We start from the raw sequence: 6,000 nt of genomic DNA on the forward strand, positions 1-6,000 counted from the left end.
GCCTAGTCACTGACACCTAGCAGAACCCCATGTAGCCTAGTCACTGACACCTAGCACAACCCCATGTAGCCTAGTCACTGCCACCTAGCAGAACCCGATGTAGCCTAGTCACTGACACCTAGCACAACCCCATGTAGCCTAGTCACTGACACCTAGCAGAACCCCATGTAGCCTAGTCACTGACACCTAGCAGAACCCCATGTAGCCTAATCACTGACACCTGAGCACAACCCCATGTAGCCTAGTCACTGCCACCTAGCAGAACCCCATGTAGCCTAGTCACTGACACCTAGCAGAACCCCATGTAGCCTAGTCACTGACACCTAGCACAACCCCATGTAGCCTAGTCACTGCCACCTAGCAGAACCCCATGTAGCCTAGTCACTGACACCTAGCAGAACCCCATGTAGCCTAGTCACTGACACCTAGCAGAACCCCATGTAGCCTAGTCACTGACACCTAGCACAACCCCATGTAGCCTAGTCACTGCCACCTAGCAGAACCCCATGTAGCCTAGTCACTGACACCTAGCAGAACCCCATGTAGCCTAGTCACTGACACCTAGCAGAACCCCATGTAGCCTAGTCACTGCCACCTAGCAGAACCCGATGTAGCCTAGTCACTGACACCTAGCAGAACCCCATGTAGCCTAGTCACTGACACCTAGCAGAACCCCATTGTAGCCTAGTCACTGACACCTAGCAGAACCCCATGTAGCCTAGTCACTGCCACCTAGCAGAACCCCATGTAGCCTAGTCACTGACACCTAGCAGAACCCCAGGTAGCCTAGTCACTGACACCTAGCACAACCCCATTGTAGCCTAGTCACTGACACCTAGCAGAACCCCATTGTAGCCTAGTCACTGACACCTAGCACAACCCCATGTAGCCTAGTCACTGACACCTAGCAGAACCCCATTGTAGCCTAGTCACTGACACCTAGCACAACCCCATGTAGCCTAGTCACTGACACCTAGCAGAACCCCATTGTAGCCTAGTCACTGCCACCTAGCACAACCCCATGTAGCCTAGTCACTGACACCTAGCAGAACCTCATGTAGCCTAGTCACTGCCACCTAGCAGAACCCCATGTAGCCTAGTCACTGACACCTAGCAGAACCTCATGTAGCCTAGTCACTGACACCTAGCAGAACCCCATGTAGCCTAGTCACTGCCACCTAGCAGAACCCCATGTAGCCTAGTCACTGACACCTAGCAGAACCTCATGTAGCCTAGTCACTGCCACCTAGCAGAACCCCATGTAGCCTAGTCACTGACACCTAGCAGAACCTCATGTAGCCTAGTCACTGACACCTAGCAGAACCCCATTGTAGCACACGGTACAAAATCATTCCCTGCATCTTTGACAGACCGATGATCATAGCACTTGTCATTTGCGGTGACTGATTTTCCCCTCCAATGATTTTCCTGCTCAGCAAGAGTCATCTGTTTCCCAAATGGCATTCTATTCCCTCGGCCATGCACTACTTTTGACCAAGGATCATAGGACTCATGTTAAAAGTAGTGCACTATGTTGGGAATAGGGAGCCATTTGGGAGGCAGAATTCTGTCTGTGAATCACAAGGTCCTTGGTTGTTATTGTGCAACAAGCAAATGTCATGGAGGGAAACTTTTGTTCTGAGTGTTTTGTGCTTTGAGCTTTGTTTGTGCTGCCAAGTGTGTTGTTCACCGCTGGTAGACCGGTCTATAGATACCTGCTGTTAAAAAGAAGTTACAAAGCATCACCAATTCAGCTGTCACTAAAAGCAAAACAGAATGTCTGGTAGCAACTGAAGAAATCACAGTGCTCTGTCTGTGTCATGAAACCAAAAAGATAAAAGACAATGAAAGTAAAATAAACAACAGGTTGTTATTAGAAGTGTCTGATTCAAATAATCTGTGGTATTTATGCAACAAAGTTTTCTGTACATTTGACTGATAAAGCGAAAGGGAAAGAACGACAGAGAGAGAAAGAGAACGACAGAGATAAAATGACAGCGAGAGAAAGAGAACGACAGAGAGAGAGAACGAGAGAGATAAAATGACAGAGAAAGAGAACGACAGAGAGAGAGAGAGAACGACAGAGAGAGAAAGAACGACAGAGAGAGAAAGAGAATGACAGAGATAAAATGACAGAGAGAAAGAGAACGACAGAGAGAGAGAGAGAGAGAACGACAGAGAGAGAGAGAGAGAACGACAGAGAGAGAAAGAACGACAGAGAGAGAAGAGAACGACAGAGATAAAATGACAGAGAGAAAGAGAACGACAGAGAGAGAGAGAGAACAACAGAGAGAGAAAGAACGACAGAGAGAAAGAGAACGACAGAGATAAAATGACAGAGAGAAAGAGAACGACAGAGAGAGAGAGAGAGAACGACAGAGAGAAAGAGAACGACAGAGAAAAAATGACAGAGAGAAAGAGAACGACAGAGAGAGAGAACGACAGAGATAAATTGACAGAGAGAGAGAGAACGACAGAGAGAGAGAAAGAGAACAACAGAGAGAGAGAACGACAGAGATAAAATGACAGAGAGAGAGAACGACAGAGATAAAATGACAGAGAGAGAACGACAGAGAGAGAGAGAGACCGACAGAGAGAGAAAGAACAACAGAGGGAAAATGACAGAGAGAGAGAACGACAGAGAAAATTACAGAGAGAGAATGACAGAGAGAGCGTCAGAGATGACAGAGAGAGAGAACGACAGAGAGAGAGAACGACAGAGAGAGAGAGAACGACAGAGAGAGAGAACGACAGGGAGAGAAAGAACGACAGAGAGAGAAAGAATGACAGAGGGAAAATGACAGAGAGAGAGAGCGACATAGATGACAGAGAGATAACAGAGAGAGAAACAACCACAGAGAGAGAGAACAACGGAGAGAGAGACAACAACAGAGAGAGAGAGAGAGAATGACAGAAAGAGTGAGAATGACAGAGAGAAAGAACGACAGAGACATGTTTTTATGTTATTGGGGCTAATCCGAGTTCAACCCTGCTGTTGAAGCTGTTGTTTTTTCCATCCAGGGCTAAATCAAAGAGAATCGTTGATCATTAGCTTCAGACATCATCTAGTTTTATCTCTACAGAGCACCATTTTGATATTTGGTATTTTATTAGGATCCCAAATAGCTGTTGCAAAAGCAGCAGCTACTCTTCCTGGGTTCCACACAAAACATAAAACATGACATAATACAGAACATTAATAGACAAGAACACCTCAAGGACAGAACTACATCATTAATAAAAGGCACACGTAGGCTACATATCAATACATACACACAAACTATCCTTCTTGCACCTTGTCTCCACAGCACAGCCAAAATATATGCAGTGTTTTCACACAGTATATTTTTGAGATTTATAAAAAATAAAAAGTATTTTTATCTATCAACATCAAAAGTACTTACTAAAATAATGCTAAGTGGTCATATGGTCATGAATGAATGAACATTGAACAAATGATGTGACTCCAACCAAGGGTGTCATGCATCCCCAAAAATCTGAGGGGGCACAAAGTACCAGAGGATGGCTGGTGGGTATTCCGGAGGGGGCTAGGACTCGACCGTAAATTCGAGAATTTAGCATTTTTCAAACACCTGAAACACCTTAATCCCGCAATAGAGCCATAATCATTATGCTTAATTCTATGTCAAAATTGTTTATTTTTCTGCATCTCTAAGCATACCTCTTTTTAATTTTTTTAATTTCACCTTTATTTAACCAGGTAGGCCAGTTGAGAACAAGTTGTCATTTACAACTGCGACCTGGTCAAGATAAAGCAAAGCAGTGCGACACAAACAACACAGAGTTACACATGGGATAAACAAATGTACAGTCAATAACACAATAGAAAAGTCTATATACAGTGTGTGCAAACGTAGTAAGATTAGGTAGGTAAGGCAATAAATAGGCCATAGTGGCGAAATTATTACAATTTAGCAATTAAACACTGGAGTGATAGATGTGCAGAAGATGAATGTGATGAAGTAGAGATACTGGGGTACAAAGGAGCAAAAAAAACAAAAACAATATGGGGATGAGGTAGTTAGGTGGGCTATTTACCGATGGGCTGTGTACAGGTGCAATGATCAGTAAGCTGCTCTGACAGCTGATGCTTAAAGTTAGTGAGGGAAATATAAGACTCCAGCTTCAGAGATTTTTGCAATTTGTTCCAGTCATTGGCAGCAGGGAACGGGAAGGAAAGGAGGAGTTGGCTTTTGGGATGACCAGTGAAATATACCTGCTGGAGCGCGGGCTACGGTTGGGTGCTGCTATGGTGACCAGTGAGCTGAGAAAAGGTGGGGCTTTACCTAGAAAAGACTTATAGATGACCTGGAGCCAGTGTGTTTGGCTACGAATATGAAGAGAGTGCCAGCCAACAAAAGCATACAGGTCGCAGTGGTGGGTAGTACAGTGCCTTGCGAAAGTATTCGGCCCCCTTGAACTTTGCGACCTTTTGCCACATTTCAGGCTTCAAACATAAAGATATAAAACTGTATTTGTTTGTGAAGAATCAACAACAAGTGGGACACAATCATGAAGTGGAACGACATTTATTGGATATTTCAAACTTATTTAACAAATCAAAAACTGAAAAATTGGGCGTGCAAAATTATTCAGCCCCCTTAAGTTAATACTTTGTAGCGCCACCTTTTGCTGCGATTACAGCTGTAAGTCGCTTGGGGTATGTCTCTATCAGTTTTGCACATCGAGAGACTGAAATTTTTTCCCATTCCTCCTTGCAAAACAGCTCGAGCTCAGTGAGGTTGGATGGAGAGCATTTGTGAACAGCAGTTTTCAGTTCTTTCCACAGATTCTCGATTGGATTCAGGTCTGGACTTTGACTTGGCCATTCTAACACCTGGATATGTTTATTTTTGAACCATTCCATTGTAGATTTTGCTTTATGTTTTGGATCATTGTCTTGTTGGAAGACAAATCTCCGTTCCAGTCTCAGGTCTTTTGCAGACTCCATCAGGTTTTCTTCCAGAATGGTCCTGTATTTGGTTCCATCCATCTTCCCATCAATTTTAACCATCTTCCCGGTCCCTGCTGAAGAAAAGCAGGCCCAAACCATGATGCTGCCACCACCATGTTTGACAGTGGGGATGGTGTGTTCAGCTGTGTTGCTTTTACGCCAAACATAACGTTTTGCATTGTTGCCAAAAAGTTCAATTTTGGTTTCATCTGACCAGAGCACCTTCTTCCACATGTTTGGTGTGTCTCCCAGGTGGCTTGTGGCAAACTTTAAACAACACTTTTTATGGATATCTTTAAGAAATGTCTTTCTTCTTGCCACTCTTCCATAAAGGCCAGATTTGTGCAATATATGACTGATTGTTGTCCTATGGACAGAATCTCCCACCTCAGCTGTAGATCTCTGCAGTTCATCCAGAGTGATCATGGGCCTCTTGGCTGCATCTCTGATCAGTCTTCTCCTTGTATGAGCTGAAAGTTTAGAGGGAGGCCAGGTCTTGGTAGATTTGCAGTGGTCTTGATACTCCTTCCATTTCAATATTATCGCTTGCACAGTGCTCCTTGGGATGTTTAAAGCTTGGGAAATCTTTTTGTATCCAAATCCGGCTTTAAACTTCTTCACAACAGTATCTCGGACCTGCTTGGTGTGTTCCTTGTTCTTCATGATGCTCTCTGCGCTTTTAACGGACCTCTGAGACTACCACAGTGCAGGTGCATTTATACGTAGACTTGATTACACACAATTGGATTGTATTTATCATAATTTGTCATTTAGGTCAACATTGGATCATTCAGAGATCCTCACTGAACTTCTGGAGAGAGTTTGCTGCACTGAAAGTAAAGGGGCTGAATAATTTTGCACGCCCAATTTTTCAGTTTTTGATTTGTTAAAAAAGTTTTAAATATCCAATAAATGTCGTTCCACTTCATGATTGTGTCCCACTTGTTGTTGATTCTTCACAAAAAAATACAGTTTTATATCTTTATGTTTGAAACCTGAAATGTGGCAAAAGGTCGCAAAGTTCA

Source organism: Oncorhynchus mykiss, chromosome 11, assembly GCF_013265735.2.
Source record: "Oncorhynchus mykiss isolate Arlee chromosome 11, USDA_OmykA_1.1, whole genome shotgun sequence".
In the NCBI taxonomy this organism is placed as follows: Eukaryota; Metazoa; Chordata; class Actinopteri; order Salmoniformes; family Salmonidae; genus Oncorhynchus; species Oncorhynchus mykiss.